At 36.9% G+C, this 24,084-nt stretch overlaps 1 long non-coding RNA gene across 2 annotated transcripts in view; it reads left to right on the top strand.

Moving 5' to 3' along the window:
- LOC144615824 (uncharacterized) overlaps window positions 1-24,084 on the top strand; it is a 1,000,889-nt gene that overhangs the window by 927,527 nt on the left and 49,278 nt on the right. For both annotated transcript variants that reach the window (XR_013554435.1, XR_013554434.1), the window contains one exon: window positions 11,001-11,112. This is a non-coding gene — a long non-coding RNA (uncharacterized LOC144615824). The remainder of the gene's footprint in view (window positions 1-11,000; window positions 11,113-24,084) is intronic.

Raw genomic sequence — 24,084 nt, 5'->3', positions numbered from 1 at the left:
CGCCTGGGTGGCTCAGTCGGTTAAGCATCTGACTTCAGGTCAGGTCATGATCTCACCATTTGTGGGTTTGAGTCCTGCAATGGGCTCTGTGCTAACAGCTCAGAGCCTGGAGCCTGCTTCGGATTCTGTGTCTCCCTCTCTCTCTGCTCCTCCTCCGTTCATGCTCTGTCACTCTCTCTCTCTCAAGAATAAATATACATTGGGGCACCTGGATGGCTCAGTCGGTTAAGCGTCCGACTTCGGCTCAGGTCATGATCTCACGGTCTGTGAGTTTGAGCCCCGTGTCGGGTTCTGTGCTGACTGCTCAGAGCCTGGAGACTGTTTCAGATTCTGTGCCTCCCTCTCTCTCTGACCCTCCCCTGTTCATGCTCTGTCTCTCTCTGTCTCAAAAATAAATAAACGTTAAAAAAAAGACTAAATATACATTAAATTTTTTTTTAATTTTAAATTTTAGTTAACATCCAGTGCAACATTTGTTTCAGGAGTAGAATTTAGTGATTCATCGCTTACATACAACCCCCAGTGCTCATCACAAGTGCCCTCCTTAGTACTCATTACCCATCTAGCCTATCTACCACCCACTTCCCTCCATCAACCCACAGTTTGTTCTCTATCATTAAGAGTCTCTGGTACTTTGTTTCCGTTTTCTCTTCCCCCCACTTCCCATATGTTCATCTGTTTTGTTTCTTAAATTCCACATATGAATGAAATCATATGGTATTTGTCTTTCTCTGACTGACTCATTTCACATAGCATAATACACTCTGCTCCATCCATGTCATTGCAAATGGCAAGATCTCATTCTTTTTGATGGCTGAATAATATTTCATTATCCATTCATCAGCCAATGGACTCTCCATAGTTTGGCTGTTGTTGATAATGCCACTATAAACATCAGGGTGCATGTCCTTCTTCAAATTTGTATTTTTATCCCATGGGAAAAACCTAGTAGTGCAATTGCTGGATCATAGGGTAGTTCTAGTTTTAGTTTTTTAAGGAACCTCCATACTCTTCTGCAGAGTGGCTGCACCAGTTTGCATTCCCACCAGCAGTGCAAGAGGGTTCCCCTTTCTCTACATCCTCACCAACACCTGTTGCTTCTTGTGTTGTTAATTTTAAACATTCTGACAAGTGTGAGGTGGTTTTGATTTGTATTTCCCTGATGATGAGTGATATTGAGCATCTTTTCATGTGAGTGTTAGTCATCTGGATGTCTTCTTTGGAAAAGTGTCTATTCATATCTTTTGCCCATTTCTTAACTGGGTTGTTTGTTTTTTGAGTGTTGAGTTTGATAAGTTCTTTATAGATTTTGGATATTAGCCTTTTATCAGATATGTCATTTGCAAATATCTTCTCCCACTCCATAGGCTGCCTTTTAGTTTTGTTGATTGTTTCCTTGGCTATGCAGGAGATTTTTTATCTTGATAAAGTCCCATTTGTTCACATTTGCTTTTGTTTCCCTTGCCTTTGTGAATGTGTCTAGTAAGAACTTGCTCTGGCCGAGGTCAAAGAGGTTGCTGCCTGTGTTCTCCTTTAGTATTTCCTGTCTTACATTTAGGTCGTTCATTCATTTTGAATTTATTTTTGTGTGTGGTGTAAGAAAGTGGTCCAGTTTCTTTATTCTTTTGCATGTGGCCATCCAGTTTTCCCAACACCATTTGCTGAAGAGATTGTCTTTTTTCCATTGGATGTTCTTTCCTACTTTGTCAAAGATTAGTTGACCATACAGTTGTGGGTCATTTCTGGGTTTTCTATTCTGTTCCCTTGATCTGTGTGCCTGTTTTTGTGCCAGTACCATACGGTTTTGATAACTATATCTTTGTAATATAGCTTGAAATCTGGAATCGTTATGCCTCCTGTTTTGTTTTGTTTTGTTTTCAGAATTGCTTTGGCTATTCAGGGTCTTTTCTGTTTCCATACACATTTAAGAATTGTTTGTTCTAGCTCTGCAAAGAATGCTGGTGTTATTTTGATAGGGATTGCATTGACTTCTTAGATAGCTTCAGGTAGTGTAGCCATTTTAACAATGTTTGTTCTTCTAATCCATGAGCATGGAATGCTTTTCCTTCTTTATCATCCCTTCAGTTTCTTTCAAAAGTCTTCTATAGTTTTCAGAGTACAGAGTTTTTACCTTTTTAGTTAGGTTTATTCCTAGGCATCTTACTGTTTTTGGTGCAGTTGTAAATGGGATCATTTCCTTGATTTCTTTTTCTGCTGCTTCATTATTGGTGTATAAATGTGCAACAGATTTCTGTACATTGATTTTATATCCCATGACTTTGCTGAATTCATGTATTAGTTCTAGCAATATTTTGGTGGAGTCTTTCAGGTTTTCTACATAGAGTATCATGTCATCTGCAAATAGTGAAAGTTTGAATACTTCTTTGCTGATTTGTGTGCCCTGTATTTCTTTTAGTTGTCTGATTGCTAAGGCTAAGACTTCCAGTACTATGTTAAATAGTAATGGTGAGAGTGGACATCCTTGTCTTGTTCCTGACCATAGGGGAAAGACTCTCAGTTTTTCCCCATTGAGGATAATATCAGGTGTGGGTCTTGCATATATGGCCTTTATGATGTTGAGGTGTATTCAATCTATCCCTATTTTGTTGAGGGTTTTTAATCAATAATGGATGCTGTATTTTATAAAATGCTTTTTCTGCATCTATGGACATAATCATATGGTTCTTATCCTTTCTTTTATTAATGCAGTATATCATGTTGATTGATTTGTGATTACTAAACCAGCCCTGCAGCCCAGGAAAAAAAAATCCCACTTGATCATGGTGAATAATTCTTTTAAGTACTTTTGAATTCAGTTTGCTATTACCCTGTTGAGAATTTTTGCATCTAAATTCACCAGGGATATTGGCCTGTAATTCTCCTTTATAGAGGGGTCTTTGTCTGGTTTTGGAATCAAGGTAATGCTGGCTTCATAGAATGAGTTTGGACACTTTCCTTCCATTTCTGTTGTTTGGAACATTTTGAGACGGATAGGTATTGACTCTTCTTTAAATGTCTGGTAGAATTCCCTTGGGAAGTCATCTGGCCCAGGACTCTTGTTTGTTGGGAGACTTTTGATGACTTACTCAATTTCTTTGCTGGTTATGGGTCTGTTAACATTTTCTATTTCTTCCTATTTCAGTTTTGGTGGTTTGTGAGTTTCTATGAATTTGTCCATTTCTTCCGATTGCCCAGTTGTTGGCATATAATTTTTCATATTACAGTAAAACCTTGGATTGTGAGTAACTTGTTCCGTGAGCATTCTGCAAGATGAGCAAACATTTGTAATAAATTTTAACTTGATAAACGAGCGATGTCCTGCAACGCAGGCAGTACGTGACACTGAATGTCACATGGTCATAACTGAGCTAGTGGTTCTTCTCTCTCTCGCTCACTGCAGGATTGTGGGTGATTGTCTCCCATATTTGGATGCTCAGTTTCACCAAGGTGTTTGGCAGAAATCAGTGATTTTTTTTTCAGAATGTTGGAAGGTGCCCACAACTGGCACTAGTGTATTTTTTGTCACTTTAAGGCACCTATGGACAATCCTTTGCTTTTCCATACAAGAGTATGCTTAGGAATGCTTTGCTTCACTGTAGTTCAGGTTGCCTGCAGCTGTAGACCCTTTCCTCTGCTGCCTCATTGCCAGTTACATTAAATACAGTATATGACAAGAGTTGATTAATACTGTATTGTAAACATCCGTGCAAGAGTATACAATGGCCCCCATGCAACCAAAGGTTGGCAAAAAAGACAGGGAGAAGAAGGAAATGATTACAGTGGAAGTTAAGAAGGAAATCGTTGAGAAGTATGAACACGGTATATGAGTGGCCAGATTTGCAAGATTTTATAAGAAGTTTATGTCTGCATTTCACCTGCAGAAGAGGAGGAGAAGTAGGTGGAGGAACCCCTCACTTCAAATGAGATTAGGAAGATGTGTAAAATGTGGGAAACAGTGCAAAATTTCGTAGAAATGCACCACCCAAATAAGGCTGTAGCAGTGTGAGCAATGAATCTGTTTAATGACAATGCAATGTCACATTTCTGAGGAAGCCTCAAAAGGAGGCAAAAGCAAGTGTCATTGGATAGGTTCCTTGTTAAAGTTGCACGAAAAGGAAAAGATTCCATTGAGTCAATGGAGCAGTCATTTCGTTAGTGATAGTGAAAGTCGTCCTACACAATAACCCTCCGCTCTCTTGTTTCTCTCACACGAGCCGCAAAGGTTTTCAAAGGTAAGTGCAGGCTAATTTCTTTATTTTTCTTTATATTTTCTATTTTCTTTATTATTTAAATTATATTACGGTATGTAATAATTTTTATATGAATATTTTTTGGGCTGTGGAATGAATCATCTGAGTTTCTATTAGTCCTTATGGGGAAATTCACTTTGGTGTACAATTGCTTTAGATTATAAACATGTTTCCAGAAGGAATTATGCCCGTAAACCAAGGTTTTACTGTATTCTCTTATAATTGTTTGTATTTCTGTGGTGTTGGTTGTGAACTCTCCTCTTTTATTCATGATTTTATCTATTTGAGTCCTTTCTCTTTTCTTTTTGATGAGTCTGACTAGGGGTTTATCAGTTTTGTTTATTCTTTTAAAGAACCAGCTCTTGGTTTTTTTGATCTGTTCTACTGTTTTTTGTTTGTTTCTATGTCATTTATTTCTGCTGTAATCTTTATTATTTCCCTTATTCTGAAGGCTTTAGTCTTTATTGGGTATTTCTTTTCTAGCTTCTTTACATGTAAGGTTAGGGTGTATATTTGGGACCTTTCTTGCTTCTTGAGATAGACTTGAATTGCAATATACTTTCCTCTTAGGACTGCCTTTGCTGAATCTCAAAAGGTTTGGACTGTCATGGTTTTATTTTCATTTGTTTCCATATATTTTTTTATTTCTTCTTTAATTTCCTGGTTAACCCATTCATCCTTTAGTAGGATGTTCTTTAACCTCCATGTATTTGAGACCATTCCAACTTTTTTCTTGTGGTTGACTTCAAGTTTTATAGTATTGTGATCTGAAAATATGCATGGTATGATCTCGATCATTTTGTATTTGTTGAGGGCTAATTTGTGACCCGGTATGTGATCTATTCTGGAGAATGTTCTATGTGCACTTGAGAAGAATGTATATATTCTACTGCTTTAGGATGAAATGTTCTGAATGTATCTTTTAGGTCCATTTGGTCTTGTGTGCCATCCAAAGCCATTGTTTCCTTGTTGATTTTTTGCTTAGATGATCTGTCCATTGGTGTAAGTGGGGTGTTAAAGCCCCCTACTATTATTGTATTATTAGCAATGGGTTTCTTTATGTTTATTATTAATTCACTTATATATTTGGGTGCCACCAAGTTGGGGGCACATACAATTATTTTTAATACATATCAGCTATTGAAGATAAACTGCCAACAAATACAACTAACTTCTATAAATCAATAAGAAAAGTTAAAACAACCTAAAAAACAAACAAAGGTTTGAATCGTAGAGACAAAATTCAAATGGCCAAGAAAAAATGTTCAATTTCACTAGTAAAAAGCACCATAAAATTTAATTAACTAAAGTCACATCCATCAAATATGTAACAAACATGTGAGTCAACAGTAACTCTCATTCACTGCTGGAATTAATCCAAATTGGTCCACTATCTTTATGTAAAATAAACTGAGTTATTTGAAATAGTGAAAAATTATAAATAATCTAAATATCCATTGAGAAGGAGAACAATATATATTATGACATAATCCCACAGCTGAATGTGTTCAATAATTAAAATTGATGGACCGAAAGCTACTTGGGTTAAAGTCACTAAATCTAAAAACTATGTGTTTAAATTTTAAAACACACATGTAAATTTTTGGCAAAACAATCATTGAGGGAAGCTTACATACCAAAATCTGCTTGGGATTAATTTAGGGGAAAGGCAAGTGATTAGTGTCAAGGGAGCTATTAAAAGACCCTTTCATAAGGATCTGGATTTTTTTTATGTTTTAAAAATATATCTGAAAAAAAATACTGTAAAATGTTAACATTTATTTAGACTGGATGATGGTTTGTATATGTGGTTTCTTTAAAATTCGTATGTTTTTAATAAATTATTCTCATATTTTATAAAATGTTACAAAGCACAATAATCACCAAAATAAGTATATGGATTATACCTCTAAGGACAGAAACTATATTGTAAACAATAAGAGCTTTGCTTGCTTGGGGGGCCTGGGTGACTCAGTCGGTTGAGCGTCCAACTCTTTTTTTTCTGGTCAGATCGTGATCTCATGGTTCGTGAGATGGAGTCCTGAACCAGACTCTGCACTGATTGCATGGAGCGTACTTGGGATTCTTGCTGTGCCCCTCCCCCGCTCATGCACACTTCTTTCTCTCTCTCTTAAAATAAATAAACTTTTTTTAAACATGAAAAAAAAAAGAAGCGTTTTGCTTGCTTCATATAGTTGAATATTATTAGAATTTCTGCAGTCTTTCATACATTTACTTTTGTAAGTGGAGAAAATAAATATATAACATATAAAAAAATATAAAATGACATATGTGTATGGCTGAAGCCTACACTCACGCACACAGAAATGAAATTGGACGGACGTGAGCATTGTGTATTTAGTAAATGCTAAAACATGATTTTCTGGCCATGATACTTACATGACATTTTTAAAACATCTACTCGCCTGCTTCACAATCTGTATTATGTTACTTATAAATTGTGACACTAGCTCCAAAAATAGCATTCTAAGTTGAGGCTAGCCAGCATAAATTAAAACTAAGGCTAGAACTTTTTCTGTTTTCGATATGTACCTTATGTATACAGCCTGAGATTGTATTAATTTTTATTGTAATTTCATCCAATATGTGTCCTATATTGTTTTGAAACCATGAACTCAGTCTACAGATTCACCTCCTCCTTAATACTCATCCAGCCCTTATAGAACATGATATACAGACCCTTGTTATACAAAGCACTATCTTTTGGTCTCTATAATGAAATGGATATCTCTGTATTGACATAGATACCTGCTATAGATCATGTCATTCCGGGGAAGCTGAAGGGGAGGAACATGTGACCCAACTTAAGGGAGACCCTGTGTTCAGAGATGAGCATGTGATATTCAGAATGATCCTCAGCTTGTTTTCTGGTAATTCTGGGAAACCGATTCTCTCTCTCATCCTAGACAATGTGGGATACAGATATAAGTGTGAATCATAGAACTGCAGCCATTTTGTTATCATGAGGGAAACAAAATAACAAGAAAGAGAGTTCAGAACAGTTATCAAAAAATCAAAAAAAAAAGAACAGTTATCAAATTATTACCTTGACACTTGAGCTTTTAAGTTAATGAAAAAAATTAATTCCTTTCATCATTTTATTTGTTTTATTTTTAAATTTTTTAACATTTATTTATTTTGAGAGAAAGTGACAGAATGTGAGCAGAAAAGGGGCAGAGAGAGAGAGAGGGAGAAAGAGAATCCAAAGCAGGCTCTAGGCTCTGAGCTGTCAGCACAGAGCCTGACACAGGGCTTGAACTCACGAGCCATGAGATCATGACATGAGCTGAAGTCAGACGCTTAACCGACTGAGCCACCCTGGCACCCCTTCCTTTCATTATTTTAAAGATTGGAATGGAGTCTTCCTCTAATTATAAATGAAAACATCCTAACTAATAACAGAATTAGACTCAAGAAAGAGGGGATTACATGTAACATGTCCTAAATACCAAATGGGTTGCAGTTAGGAGGGAACAGCAAAGTGAGCATTCTCAGTTTAAAAATCAACCATTTTTGCTATTAGATTCTTTTTCTCTCAAATAGTGGTTTATTGTTCCTTGATTATCAGAGCATATGCTACAAGGCTATAACATTAAGATATTTGGCAGGAAATTTTCAATATGTTGGATAGCGTTGACTATTTGTAGCCTTAACAATGTGCTGCTAGCAGAAATGTTTACATTGATGCTGACCATTCTGAGATTAGAAAGGGAAGAAAATTCTTGGTTTTCTGGAAGAAGCCTTTCCTTTTTTTTCTTTTGTTCTTTTTTCTTTAATGTGTACTTATTTTTGAAAGAGAGAGAGAGAGAGACAGAGTGTGAGCCAGGGAGGGGCAGAGAGAGAGGGGGAACAGAAGCTGAAGCAGGCTCCAGGCTCTGAGCTGTCAGCACAGAGGCCATCTTGGAGCTCGGAACTCATGAACGATGAGATCATGAATTGAGGGCAGGTTGGATGCTCAACCCGCTGAGCCACCCAGGTGCCCTCGGAAGAAGCCCTGTCTGAACATAATCTGTAATCCAAATGCACTGAGAATGGGAATCTACTCATCGATAGCGTATTCAAGGTTTGAAAGCCAGATTTCTGTCCTCACTGGCTAGTACCAGCAGAGATAAGAAGGAATCAGACATAGCAGAAAAAAAGATTGGGGCCCAGGAAGAGCAAGCCCAGCTCCAAAGCACCTGTGTTAAGCATTTTCTACCTTAAAGAGATGTCAAAACCCATTAAGAAGCTGTGGCTGGGTTCACCCTAGAGCAAAGTGTCAATGATCCTTGCCTCATCACCTACACTGTGTTTTTACATTGGTCTGTGCAGTGGAAAGCCTAGACACCAGGCAATGCCAAGTACGCCAAGGCTGACTGTCAGTGGACAAAAATCCCAAAGATAAAACATCTCTGGCTTTGGTCGTACAATAGGAAAGTAAATAAACCAGAGGTCTATGTACCTTTAAAGGAGTTGCCTATCCAAAGAAGCCCAAACCTGACTTATCACCTCTTGTTATTGTTCAAATCAGGGGAACACCTTACTTTCTTAACTCAAGGTAACAGAAACAGCCAACACCTACGTTTTCAACTGAATTTCTGAGAAATCAAATCCCTTTTCTCAATTTCAACTAAAAGATGTAGTTTGGGCCGTTTTGAATCTTTATTCTGTGACATATATTTAAACCTTCCCTTCTTGTTACACTTTCCTCATGAATTTGTTTCTGAAAAGTCTGTAAATTTCCATCACATGATAACTATGAAGTGGCAAATGGATTAGCAGCTCACATAACTCAAGCCAGGCTGACCTTTTATTCAGTGATTTGTTCTGGGAAATAGAGTTTGAAGGATAATGTGTATTCAGCTCAAAGCAACACCAAGTGAGGGCAAATCATTCACTAGATTATTAGATTAAAGATATGGAAGATAACAGCATTCATTGTAATGTTTACAGGAGGGAGACACACATCTGTTCCCAGATATTTAGGGTCAGCAGCTTTGACTCCAGGAGAAATCTGTGCCCTGATTCACACATTTTTGTCCACTATAAATCACATCTTTTGAATTCATATAGATGAAGCATTTTGCAAGTATAAAATGCTACATAAAAATGTACTGTTGTTGGCAATGAACAAGAAGAAAACTCAAATCTCTTGGAAAATTTTCTGGTGACCTTACAGTAAAGCAAAATCATGAATTAAGCAAAGTATATTTTATTTAGGAATGAACATTATCCAACTAAAGCCATACGTTACCTTTGAGTCAAAACTGCTGAATATCAATGAAAAACAATTTTTTAAGTAGTAGTATGTTGTAACAAAGCATTACCTGAAATAAGTTATTTAAGACCAAAGCAAATCATAATAGGCTCATTGGCCACAACAAAAGAAATTAGTCTGATTTATCTTTAAGAGAAACAGTTCAAAAACTTTCCTTTATTTCTCCTTATTAAACTTCACTTGAGAGATAGATTGATACAGGAAAGCATTTGCTTTTTTAAAGGTATGCTAGTGATGTCCTATGCCTAATTTTCCAAGCAGCTCTACTGGCAAAACCAGAACTTAGCCACAGTTCTGCTAACTCCAAAGTGAGCATTCTTTCTTTTTTAAATATATTTTTTTTAATTTTAATACTTTTGAGAGAGAGATAGAGCATGAGCAGGGGAGGGCAGAGAGAGAGGGAGCCACAGAATCTGAAGCATGCTCTAGGCTCTGAGCTGTCAGCACAGAGCTCGAGGCGGGGCTTGAATGCAGGAACCATGGTGAGATCATGACCTGAGCCAAAGCCGGATGCTCAAGTGACTGAGCCACTCAGGTGCCCCTAAAGTGAGAATTCTTTTTTATACGTTGCACAGAATGTGGTGATGTGTTACCCACTGCCCCAACACACACTTGCTGAGTTGAGTGATCATCTGCCACTGAGACGCGTACTGATACAGTAAATGAGAAGAGGCAGCCATTTGCCTAATGGAAACCAGGCATCTGTGTTTAGAAGGTCTACACTTGTCAGTGAATCTGTGCATGATCCTTGAACTTTACACATTCTAGAAGGGGAAAGAGGATATTGGGTTTTGAGGAGCAGAGGACCGAGCTCTACTGGAGATGTAAAAGTACTGACTGGAGATGGGATCTCAAAGCCGTAGGCTAGCACAAGTCATATTTAAACACTTAGTGTTAAATGTTAAAAAGTGCTTGTGTTAAATGATATGAATTAGCAAGCCAAGGACGACTATTTTGCATTTAAGAAGGCACTGAGCCTTCTGGGCTTATAGAATCCAGGGTATCTGCAACAGAGGAGTCTTTGGGAGTTGTAGGTTTGTTGATTTCTCAGAAAACATCTAATACTTTTTAGCATTACTTTTGCAAATTTTCTGGCAAACTCTGTTTGGAAAACTTAGAATATTGAGGGTGGGGAATCATCTGTACTTCACGGAAGGGAAATCAGAGATCTTGGGTGTATATTGTGAAGGTTAATTTTACGTGTCAAATTTACCAAGGCCATGTGGTACCCAGATATTTGATCAAATATTATTTGGGTGTTTCAGTGAGAATAATTTTGGATGAGATGAACATTGAAATCAGTAGACTGAGTAAAGCAGATAGTCCTCCATATTGTGGGTGGGTCTCATCCAATAAGTTGAAGGTCTGTATAGAACAAAAATGCTAGTTCTCCTTCAAGTAGGAAAGAATTTTTTCTTTCTGATGGCCTTCAAACTAGAACATCACCTTTTTCTTCTCTTTGGACTCAAAAGGAAATATTTGTTCTTCCTGCTGGCGTTTGGACTGGAACTACATCATCAGCTCTCCTGATCTTCAGCTTACGAAATCAGCTTGCAGATTTTGGAATTGCCAGCTTCTGTAATTGTAAGTCAGTTCGTTATGCATCCTATTGTTTCTCTTTCTTTAGAGAACTCCGATAAATACATATAACTCTACATGGTGAGAATCATAGGTATATTACTCCTTTTTTTCCAACTTCAACATTCATATTAATATAGTATATACATGTGTTTACTAATTAGTGATAAGAAAACAGGGGAAATAATTCTACATATCCATTAGTCCTGAGTAGGCTGTACTCTGCTAACCCTGAATAGGTATAAAAGTACGACACTCTCCATTATACCACCTACAGAATGCTTTTTTTCACATAAGTGAGAGTAGGATTTCCAGATGTCTGCCCTGATCATTTAGGGAATATTATGAGGAATCCACCACTCTTAACTTTTCAAACATGCCAAGAGTAATCCCTACAGAATCGTTACAAATGACTGCAAACTCAGAAAAAGAAGTGGGCTTTGGTTTGTTGAGGTGGGTTGTTTTTGTGTTTTGTTTATTTGTTTGTTCTGAATATGTGTAGAAAAGGCTCTTGAAGGAGGAGAAAGAAGTTTATAGTGAAAGTACAGACTGTGTGGAGAACCAGTTTAAAAACTCTTTCCAGTGTAACACAATTGGCTTTACACAATTAGAGGAAAAAGAGTGGGTGGGAAAGAATACATTGCTGATGTCTAAGAAGCTACAAGAAAGCCTGAACAAGACAGAGCTTGCTTATGAGAAAAGTACAGTTTCAATACAAGGTTGTTAGAGTACAATCTGTTGTTTATGCTTGACCAGCCTGGCCTCCTACAACCCGTGTGGATTTGGTAGGCTGCCAGTCATGTTATCCCCCTGGCTACAATAAGTTTCCCGCAAAGTCTGTAAGATTCTTGAATGACTACCACAGTCTTTTATGTATGGAATGTGGGTCAGAGAGCTCTCTCTTCCTTTCAAGATCGCGAACACTGAGCGCTGTAAGCCTGGATCTACCAGTGGGTACCCCCTGCCCTCCTCATTCCTTATCCTGGCAATAGGAGAGAAAGTGGCCAACACACAAACAAGGGATAGTGTCTTATTTTTATAACATCATCTTCAATGTGGGGAAGAAACTCAGATGTAGGCATAAATTTCAATTAATCTACATTTTCTTTAAGTGTAAAGATTCATGAAATACCATTTTTATAACATTTAATGATGGAAGGCAATTCAATAATAATTGAAATCTGGGTTATTACTGCTATAAATCTTTAACAGTCTTACAAGGGAAATTTCATTGAAAACAACAGAATGAGAGTATAAAGGCTGTAGCACCACAACCTTGAATTATTTTTTGAGGTCAATTTCAGCGACAGTTTCCAAATTGAAGTCATTGTCTTCTCTGACTGGGTCATAGGTCCTGAAGCTAAATGATTGAATGGTACATCTAAATGGTAGCTTGAGACAGGAAACTTACCTGGATGCAAACATGGATTTTATGTAACTCTAGGTTCTTTTGGAAATGATACATGTTTGTAATTCACCAAGCCATAGTCTCACCTCATCCCCTTCACTATCTATAACTTGGAGTGTAATTGGGTATTGATACTCCCATCAGTTGGGGGGATGGCAGAGAAGGAAGACAAGGCTGATGAGGGGAAATTATTATTGGGTATCTTTGCCTCTTGTGAATAATGAAGGTGAAGTAATTAGTGGAAATAAATGTGGTGGATATCAGTTAAAATGAGACTAAAATTGGAAGTTTCCACATTTTACATTCTCCTTTCTTAAATAGTACTTAAAAAATAGGCAAATGTTATACTCATTATCCCAAAGGTTAAAATGGATCATAAAAAAAAAAAAAAAATGAAGGGTTTATCCCCAGCTTTAACTTGCAGGTTTGAAAAAAGAGAATTTTTTTTTTTTCAAGGACAGGGTGTTTCTAGAAACACCTTGAAAGATGATTTTCTTCAAAAATTATATTAGAACATTTATCAACATAAAACTAATAGTTTCTCCTAGCAATAAAGTAGGGGGATTTATAACAGCCTTTAAAAATAACTTCATTCATAATGGATCCTAGTCAAACCAAATAATTATAAAATATTGATTCTTTGAGGTATAATATTTCAGAATTCCATTACATGATGGGAAATATAATTTATTTCAAATTAAAGTAGAAATTTATCTCAAATGTCTCTATATTCTTAGCTGTCAATTCAAGGTTTTTGGTGTGTCTGTGTGTGTTTGTGTGTGTGTGTGTGTGTTTTAGTTAGCTGTTTAGATTATTTTCCCTTTATTATTTCCACTGGGTTTTTTACATTTTTGATAAAAATCACCTGTTGTGATGGATGATTCTGTATATATGTGAAAGTTACCTATTATAGATATATATACAATTATTTATGAAAAGTATTTTTTAATCAAAGAGAATACTTCAGCCTTGATATGACAGAAATTAAGGAACAGTACACAATTTAAAGTAATTTTATTTTCATGAAGCATTGAATTTTTATCAAGGGAGTGATTTTTAATTTTTTTAATGTTTATTTATTTTCGAGAGAGAGAGAGAGAGAGAGAGAGAGCAGGCAGGTGAGGAAACGAGAGGGAGGAAGACACAGAATCCAAAGCAGGCTCCAGGCTCTGAGCTGTCAGCACAGAGCCGGATGCTGGGCTCAAACTCACAAGCTAAGCCATGAAATCATGACCTGTGCCAAAGTCAGATGCTGGATGGACTGAGCCGTCCACGTGCCCCTAGGGAGTGATTTTTAACCTTTCTGGTTCACTGATCCCTTTGTAAACCTGATCAAATGTATAGATCTGTTGCCCAGAAAAATGCACATATACATCAGAAATATATACCACTTATTAGGGATACATGAACTGCTGATTTAGACCCTAGATTTAGGACTGATTTTAAGTCAAATCTGTTTTTTAATGTTAATTGTAAAACTAATCACTGTCATCTTTATTTGATAGTTTATATGGATGAACTACAAAATCTAAAACAACTTATTCTAAATGCTTAAAGAATCATTTATATATTTGAATAATTACCTGGAAAATTAAGTTTAAAAAATGAGAAATAAACAGATACTCCACAAGCCAGAACTCTTATTGGAAAAATAGACACAAATAACTTATTTTACAATAAATCATAAAAATATATTTATTGGCATTCTAAGAGTTTAAAAGTCTTTCTTCTAAAAGTAAATGAAAACTTGTATTTTTGTGTTCTTAAAATATAAAGCTTTTCCACTCAGGGTACTAACAGGAAATAATATTTTCAGATCAATGGAAATAAAAGCAACTTAGTAGAAAAAAAATACTAATTTTGATGTGTTTACAACTTGTGATAATATCAATTATTGGACATTCTTCTGCCCTCAAAGGGCTCATATTTGCAAAGAGGCAAAGACTCAACAGTATGCAGGAACATGCACACACACACACACACACACACTTTAATGCTCTGTTAACTATCTCTTAGATTTATCATGATAACATATAACACGGGTTCTAGAGAAATGGCTAAGGGAAAATCCTGGATTCTACCACTTGCCAAATGGCAAGGTATTTATTATCATGTTTCATCACCTGTAAAATGGGTTTCCTTACCTGTAATGATATCATGTGCCTCATAGGGCTTTTGTGAAGACTGAACATGTCATTTTAAGTGTTTATCCCAATGTCTGGAACATAGCAAGCACTCCAAATTTCAACTATGAATGATGCTGTCACTATATTGTGATAGTCGTAGTAGCAGTATTTGAGGAGTGAAAATTCTTCCAAAACTTTCTCTAAGGAGATAGAGGACCGATAGGTAGACAGACAGGTTCAGAGATAAGTATATAGACGCAGACGGCCCACGGGTCTCAAGGTATGGCCCAGGGACCTTTGAAGCTCTCCCAGATCCTCTCACGAGGTTCATGACATCAAAACTATTTCATCACAATACTAAGACATTATTTACCTTCTTCACTTTCATTCTCTCACAATCAAGAGTGAACTTACTGAGGCCAGAAGGCAGAAGCAAGTATGAGAATCCAGCAATCCTTCATGAAGCAAGACATGAAAGAGTTTTGCATGATGCAAAATAATGCCACCATTCTCACTAAATTAAGTTAATAAATTTTATAAAGTTAAGTTATAATTTAACTTATAAAAATAGAATATTTTTTATAAAATATGTTATTACTATAAGTAATTTATATTTATTGTTGTGTTAAATGACTTAATAAGTGTATTCAATATGTCTCAGTTTTAATTTCTTTTTTTAAAAAATTTTTATGTTGATTTTTGAGAGAGAGAGAGAGAGAGAGAGGGCGCATGAACAGGGGAGGGGCAGAGAGAGAAAGGGACCCAGAATCCTAAGCAGGCTTCAGGCTCTGAGCCATCAGCACAGAGCCTGATGTAGGGCTCAAACTCACAAACTTCCAGATCATGACCTGAGCCACAATTGGACGCTTAACTGACAGAGCCACTCATGCGCCTCTCAGTTTTAATTTCTAGTATCTGTGAATAAATATAATCCACATACACAAAATTTTTCTGGTGTCCTCCATGTAAAAAGTCTCAAAACTAAAAAAGATTAGAAACTGTTGCTGTATAAATTGCTTTGCAAATGGACTTTTTGTTATTTAACAATCTACCAAGTACAGTTATCCATGTCATTTCAATATATCCACATCTACAATTCCATTTCTGCATGGCTGAATTGTTGAAATGTACCAAATTTATTTAACCTGACTGAGAAATGCTGATATTTTAGTAGAGATAATGATCGCAGATTGGAGTATGTATCCTTTGAGAAGAGATGAGAGCTGGCTTCAATTATAAGGATAAATTTTCATTGGGACCTTAACTACCAAGTGTTTTCAGTTTGTTTTGTTCTGTTTTGTTTGGGGTTTTATCACTATGTCGATTCCCTGAACAAATTTGATAACCGTGAAATCACACAAGGAAAATGGAAGGCCAGTCATTAATTAGACATTTTCTTATCAGCTCTAACAGAACTCATATAATAATAATAGCTATGGGGAAAGAAACCGATAGGAAATACCAAACATAATTGCCCTTAAGTCCACAAGCACCTAATCATTATACATTTAATCAGTAACGAGGAGAGTTACCTTTGTTTACCAAGCTGATGAGATAAATATAAACCAGTGAATCCAAATTACAGTTTAGCTATGAGTGTTATTCAGTGATACTGAATCTAATCTTGAAATCTCTAAGTCTTTTAAGTTCCCTCTGATCTTTCACATTTAAAGAGCAACTGAAATAGTAAGTCATCTTTTCTTTGGGGGGATGGCATTCTTTTGTCCACCACACTCTTAATGTTTAGCGGGTCATTTTTATGGAAAAAGATTCTTGATGACTCTACTTCTATATCTCAATGCCTATTTAAAGCACCTATTATGAAATCGTGTTAGATCTCCCCAAATACCCATGAATTGGAACAATTGTATGCATCTAAATTTACTGCTAGAAAATATGCTAGCAAATAAGGAATATCAGTTGATTTGCCAGAATATAATTAAGTTATCTACAGCAAATCTTGATTTTGAGCTTCGTTTGCCTATTTTGTTGACATTTGCATTCATGCTTTATATACGTGTTGAGGATCAGTTACCATGGAATAATCAGTGTGTTAAAAAGAAGGGTATAACACACATTCTTTTCAGCAAGGAAGGGTATAATGTTTGGGGTCGACATTTTATCTATGTTGGACACACAAATAAATATTCATAAACCATTACAGAATGGAAAATCTAAAAGCAAGTTTCTACTAATCAAGGAATGAGAGTACAAACAGTGCAAGATGAACGTGCAGAGAAGAGAGAAATCTGTTGCTGGGGTGTGTTTGTGGAGGCTCTGTGGCAGCAGGTAGGGTCCCGGTAACCGCTGGGGATGGAAGGCCAGGAGAGATCGGGCTGGGGCCTGGGGACTGGAAGAAGGCATCCCAGGTGCAGGTAGCCACAGGGCGAGGCAGAGATGCCTGTGGGTTAGGAAGTCTCGTTGATGGAATTGGATGGTTCAAAGGAGCATTGAGAAAGTGAAAACAATAAGTTTGGACTAGACTGGAAAATATCTTGAATGACAGGTCCAGATTTGGATATGACTATTTAGGCGAATGATAAAGATAGCAATACACAGGAAGGAAATATAAGTAATAGAGCAGTAAACTAGAAGTTAGAGCATTTGAATTTTGCTGGCTGGGTAAGTGTGACCGTGGCTCATGTCCTTTCTGAGTCTCAATATTTAGAGTGAAAGAGCAACAGATGAGACTTTCACATCCTATTCGCATATTGCTGTGAGGATGAACTGAGACCATACATGCTAAAACGCTTTACAGTTGTAAAGTAGCGTAAAATTGAAGTATTAAATATCATTGAAGTATTAAGTAGAAGATCATGCCCTGACATAAGAAAATACTTTATTTGCTCCAATGACTGTTGACAGAGATGCTTTTTAGGTTAGAACAATCATATTTTAGACCTAAAGAAAATGTGAATAAGTACGTAACAAGAAAAAGGGGATGGGGAGAGAGATCATTCATTTTTTTTCTTCCTGTAATGTTGTGAAATGGTACATCATTTTAGCCCTAAGTTTAAGAAAACAGATAATAAGCAAATAAATGGGATAAGGATATATTCAAATGACCTAGACCTTTACACTGAGTTTTCTTTGAGTCAGGCCCCTTGAATTTGGTACCCTGATTTCAAAACTATTTTAGCATAAAAATACATATGTTTTTAATAGCCTCTGTTTTGTATTGTCTCTTCTATCCTCCATGAGAAAGGATAATAAAGACTGGACTCTATTATATGCAGATATCAATCGATATATTTTACATTCCACCAGCTTCAAGTTCTTGCCCACCAGAAAAAAAAATTTAAATTTATAGTGCTGTTCTTGTGGGAACCCTTGAGTGGAAATGTTCCTTCATTAAGAAAAGGAATGTGATCAGCACATTGGAATGTAAATTTCTTAGGCACAAGGGTTTCCTTACAGTATTTTAATAGACCTTGACTTCATGGTTCCCTTATTTTAAGAATTTATCAGGCATCAACAATAGTTCCAGGCATTTCTAATAAACCTATAAACAGATAAGAAAATATTAACAAGGTACAAAAGATTGCTTTTCGTTTAGATTTTTTGAAACAACCTGATATGTAACAGCATTAAAGTAGGCACGGTTTAGATTTCTGAGTGGTGAAAAGCACCTTTGACATTGTCCTCTAGTTTTATTTCTATGCTTATCCCAGCCATGGTCAGTCTTGGCCACCACGAGAATCACACACATGTATCGTCGCCCATTGTGGCAACAGCACTATTTCCTCCTGGAATATTAGAAAATACCATATGCTTTATAGCGTTTTCCCACTTCAAGTCACTTTTTTTCTCTGCTTGTCTTATAAAATAGGGAACTGAATACTTCCAGGGTTGCTTCCAAAGGCATTTGTTGATCTTGATTCCTGTCCTGGATCCACTGCTCTTTAGTTGTTTGACTCTAGATGAGACCTGAGACATTTAACATTATTGGGCACATCAGACATGATAAAGCATTTGAAAGTAATTTGAAAACTAATTACAAGTGTAAATTGTTCCTATTTGTAATTGTGTTGGTAATAGCCTACTCTGGCAGTGTATTTCACTCATTCTCAACACACACATACATACTCATGAGAAAGAGAGAGCAAGAGGGAAAGGGAGAGAGAGAAAGAGAGAGAGAAACAGTGAGGGAGAGGAAGGGAGAAAGAGAGAAACATAATGCAAAACTTCTCCACCATTAATTCTTTAAAAGTGTTTTGTTTAGCTGAGTGGCTCAGTTGGTTGAGTGTCCGACTCTTGATTTCTACTGAGGTTGTGATCCTACAATTTGTGGGATTGAGCCCTGGGTCGGGCTTTGTGCTGAGCGTGGAGCCTGCTTGGGATTGTCTCTCTCCCTCTGCCCCTCACCCCTGCTAGTTTTCTCTCTCTCTAAAGAAAAAAAAAAAATCAATAAATAAAATTAAAAGCGTTTTATTTATATTTGATTTTAAAAACCAGGAAGCAGAGGGTTCAAGACCTGTGACTCAGCTACCTCATCCAAAAATGGTGTAAAAGCTAGGAGAAACTGTGACGATAGTTAAGATCATGAATATGAGATAGCACTTTAAAGTAAATTAGTGTTACAAACAAAGTGCATTGTTATTATTAGTTATTATTATTAAATACATAAAATTTTTGTGAAAATCTTCTTTACAAGCCAACTTGACATAACAGGTTAGCCACTGTACATTCGATAAAGAATAATGCCATAAAATAATATGCCTAGCAGGATCCGTTTGCTAACCCTTGGGATCTTTACCCCTAAGGGCTAGCAGAGCAGGTGCAAATGAGGAAAAGGACTTACCTTGAGGAACGTTGGTACATAGTTTAGCCAGATTGGAAATCTGTGTCCATTCTTCCCTGAGCATCTCTACTCCAAGGAATGACTCTAAAGGCTGTCCTTATGTCCTACCCTCTATTCCTTACAAACACGGAGACATGGAGTGGGCCAAAATTTTGTTTTCAGTGAAAATACTTCTTTGTAATCATACTTAGATTTGTTGCACACAATACATTCTCCATGCTCCTTTACACATGATTTTCCCTTGGTCTGCAGCATCCTCTTTTCTCCAGGCCCCTCCTTTGCCCACTTACCATCTACACACTCATTTGTTAACTTCTCTATGGAGCATGGTGAGGCAAAGTGATATGCTTCCTGGGTTGGGCCCCAACTTGAATCCCCCTCGCCCAGGGCAGGTTTCGGAGCCCAGTCCATGTTCAGCCCCTGAGAGAGGATTTCGTGGCTCCTTGGATATGGATATCTCCGCCATTGCACATTCCCAATTCATAGGCCTCCCCCAGTGAGCAGTAAGTTCCAAGGGCTGGACATGTCTATCTGGTGCCTCACTTTGTTCTCAGTACCTCATGCGGTGCCTTGTATAGCCTATGTGATCAGCAAATAGTTGCTAAATAAATAGGTACAGACACTTTACCAGGAACATTGCATTGAAACCACAAAATAATTCTGTGAGGCAGATGGGCGATGCCCATTTCATAGGTGAGGAAATAGAAAGAACACGAGTAAGTTGCCCAAGGGTTACATAACTAGTACAACAAAGAGAACTTTGTTTCAATACAGGCCCAGGTTTTGTTTTCTTGTTTTTGTTTCACCTGGGGCCTTGGAGTTTGGGAATGGTTCCTTTGCACCAGAGCTGGAAGTTAAAAATAAAAATAAAATAAATGAATACTTGCTTTACATATAATTTATAAAACTTCAATTCATGCAAAAAGGAGTATTAAGTTATATTAACAAATTTAAGGTTTCTCCAGCAACACATAGAAATTACATTTACCATTCACAGCATCTAGTGGCCTCTACTTTCTTTTGTCTGTTTTTATCATACTCTCCCAAACTTTTATAGTCAGTATTTAGCTGTAAATGATGATGAGGTTTAATAGGAAAGGTTAACATTCTCAATGGCTTTTTGAACCTTGCACCTAGGATCTCCATTTTCAAGAAGTCCACCAATGAACAGAGTTTCTTTAACTTTCCCACCTAAAAGTTGGAAGAGAGAAATCGTGTAAGGACAGAAGTCTTTGGGAAAGTGATAATATTAATCGAATTTTATCATGCGCTTACTATAGGCAAGGCTGCATCTCATTAATTCCTGACAAAACTTTCAGGATGTATTACTTTTATTTGCATCTTACATGTAGGGAATAGAAATGAAGCTTGGAGAGACTCAGCAACTTGCCCAAGAGAAACAACTATCAAATGCTAGATTTGTCTGGCATTGGAGTCTGAACTTTTAACAGTACCTGGTATTGACTCTTACTGGACCTCTGCAAGCATGAAACATCAAGGAGTTTTATCTAAGAGAGCATCCAGGATTTGAGGTTACTTCATTATGAACATATTAGCTTATTATATAAAAATAATTGTTAATTTCTCCTCAAATCTTAGAGGAAAATTATTCACCCAAGGAGATATGTCATGCTAAAGAGCCCCTGCCTTCTCCCCGGTGCACACATAACACCCAGTTTGACATGTACAGGTATAAAAACATTCCCTGAGGATATCATTTGGTTCAGCAGAGGTTTGTACCGGAGCTAGAGGTAAATAATACATAATGCATGAGACAGGAAAGGCACAGGATCAGGATGCTCTTGTAACCTCCCCATTTATGTCAGTCAGTCACTGAGAAAGGCCTTCTGTCTACTCTCTACTTGGTGGAGAGGACAGGGGGAAGAAAACAGCAGCAGAAAGAAAAGCAATGAATGGGAACATTCAGTGGGGCGTTCTTCTTATCTGGTGCTGAGTCTAATTCTGTAAATAGAGCACTGCTTCCCCTTCCCTCTATACCATCCAGGTTGCGTTATTTTCTAGTTGCTTTGGTTGTAGGGGATGTTGGCTCACTGCATACATTTGATTTATGATTCCGAGCAAGATTATGAATCCAGAAAATATTCTTTTGCCTGAAGTTTCTGTGTCTGCTTGCAAATTCACTTGGGGAGAGCATGACTTTTGTCCATCTTTCATGGTCGTGAATTTAGTGACATGTGCAATGTAGCAAGAAGAGGATGAAAAGAAGAGGAAAGACAGTTTGGCGTCTGGAGACCACATCCATCAGATTCACAGCGGGAGAAGAAATCACAAAGATTTCTTTGTTTTGTTTTGCTTAAAGAATTTGGCTTTGAGGATGGTGGCATTTTTCTGTCACCATGGGAGAAATTTCTTTGGGGGAAAAAAAAATCTCTGCTGGTGAACAGTTCTCAAGGTGACCTGGTAGGCTTACAATTGAAACAAGAGGGGTCAGGTGCAGAAATGAGTGCTGAGGAGAATAATGTTGATGCCTTCTGAGGAGAGAACACAGAGATTTAAAAATAAAGTTGGAGCTTTTGATGTTTGGCACAATTTCCTCAAAGAAATTATGTTCAATTACAGTTCAGACCCGAGCGCTATCCCATGGTATGTAGGTGGATTTTCAATTCTCAAATCAACAGCAACAACTCAGTCAGATGGATTCTTTTAATTCTGAGGCCGAGAAAGTTGTCAGGACTTGTTAAAGTTGCTGGAAGATGAGAGGGAATATTGTTCTTCGGCAGGCACGTTGGGCGAGGATTAGAAATATTAAAAATAAAAAAATACTAAAAATATTAGAAGCTCTAGGGTTGGAGCTGGAAACCAGTCTGTGACATTTGTTGTAAGAGGCTGCCTGTGACATGAGATTCTCAAGTAACCTAGTTGGTGTTGCGACTCCCAACAAACGACCTTATCAGAAAGGGGTTGTTGTGATTCCCATTTTACCAATGGGAACACTGAGGTTTGAAAAGGTTGTTGGTTTTGTTTGTTTTTTTCTCTAAGAATTCAGGATTGAATCTACATGGTTTGACCCTGATCCTGAGTTGTTACTGTTATGAGGGATTGCTCAGATACCCTTCTGGGTTCCACATATTTTTAGTATTTTCATATTCAACTACTTTTGAAAAACTCTGGACTAAGCAAAGTAAAACGAGTTTCCTTTATTGCAGGACTTTTGCATTGTGAATTTTGAAATGTGGACTATATTTGGTAGCATTTACCACACTGGCGTTGCTAGGAAAATTGTAAGGTGCTGCACATCTTCAGGGACTAAAGCTCTTCAGAATGAATTGGGGGAAGTGACACAAATGGTTGGTAAATGTAACCATTAGTTGCTTTCAGTAAGCCAAGCACCTGGCAAAAGGATAATTTCAGCCACCAGAGAAAGCTGGCGAGGAAAAATAGATATTTGCTGACCTTGGAGATTCACCATTTATGTCCACCAGGTGAGTTCAGAAGGTGGCTTATTGAGTGATAAATAACGAGTTTCAACCACACTGTCTAGGTTCAACACCCGGTTCTGCCATTCATCTGATGTGTAATCTCAGATTACAAATCACTACACTTCTCTTTGCTTGTTCCTCCTCAGTCAAATAAAGATAATAATAATGTTTGCCTCATGAGGGTGTCATGAAGATTACTGGAATAAATATTCCTGAAGCATTTAAAACAGTTACTGATATTTAGTAATTGACAGCTAAGAGTTTATTAAATAAATTCCACAAATCTGGCCTTATTGACCTGGCATGGATTAGGCTCAAACAACAACAACAACAACAACAAAAACCCCACAAAACCCAGCACTAAATTAATCTGTAATCCAGATGAAATTTTTAACTGAATCACAACACCATGGGAAATAGTGATTGAATGTCTATAGGTCTGATAACTTCTCTGAAACTTATAAATGTCTAGATTACATGATTCCAAGAACATGGATTTGAAAGACAGAAAAGCCCGATTCTGAATCCTGGTTACTTATAAAGCTTGAGAAAATTACCTAAAAATCCCTGAGTTATGGTTTTCTCACCTGTTCATCAGAAGAAATTATTCTTACCTGGTACTTAAGTATAATGCATTTTATACTCTTGACCCATGGTAGGCATTTATTAAACCATAGTTCCTCTTTATTATTCCTTTGCTATTGCTAACAAAATGATGCTACTGCCTTGTTAAGTAATGTGAACTCGACTGCCCACTGGCCTCTTACAATACTGGCCACTTAGTAAGAAAAAAAAAATTTTCGCCCTTAAGAAGTTATGTGAACAGCAACATAGTTATCAGTAAACTTATACTCCTAAAATGGTACCAAATGGGATACGAATACCAGATGAGAATTTAAAGAAAAATCATAAAGTGTGCATTTTAATAAGTTCCTATCTGACTTGTCTTGTTTTCTAGCTGAATGCAATATTTCTATATTGTTTTCAATACTTCTTTTTACCTTCTTTTTTAATTAAAGCTTTGGTAGCTTTTATCTTCTAATAGCTAGTAAAGCTTTTAGCTGATTGATTGATATTTTAAAATAGCTGAACTAAATTACTTGACTTTCAGACTTGTCTATGGAAACTAAGCAAATGCTAATGTAGGATGCCTTTGCCCTCTCTCTAGTACCTACTTAATTCAAGTTACATTTTAACCTTTCA

The sequence above is a fragment of the Panthera onca genome, chromosome A3 (assembly GCF_046562875.1).
Source record: "Panthera onca isolate mPanOnc1 chromosome A3, mPanOnc1 haplotype 2, whole genome shotgun sequence".
Classification (NCBI taxonomy): domain Eukaryota; kingdom Metazoa; phylum Chordata; class Mammalia; order Carnivora; family Felidae; genus Panthera; species Panthera onca.
Note: the sequence above shows the minus strand (reverse complement) of the source record. Positions and strands in the feature narration are given on the sequence as shown.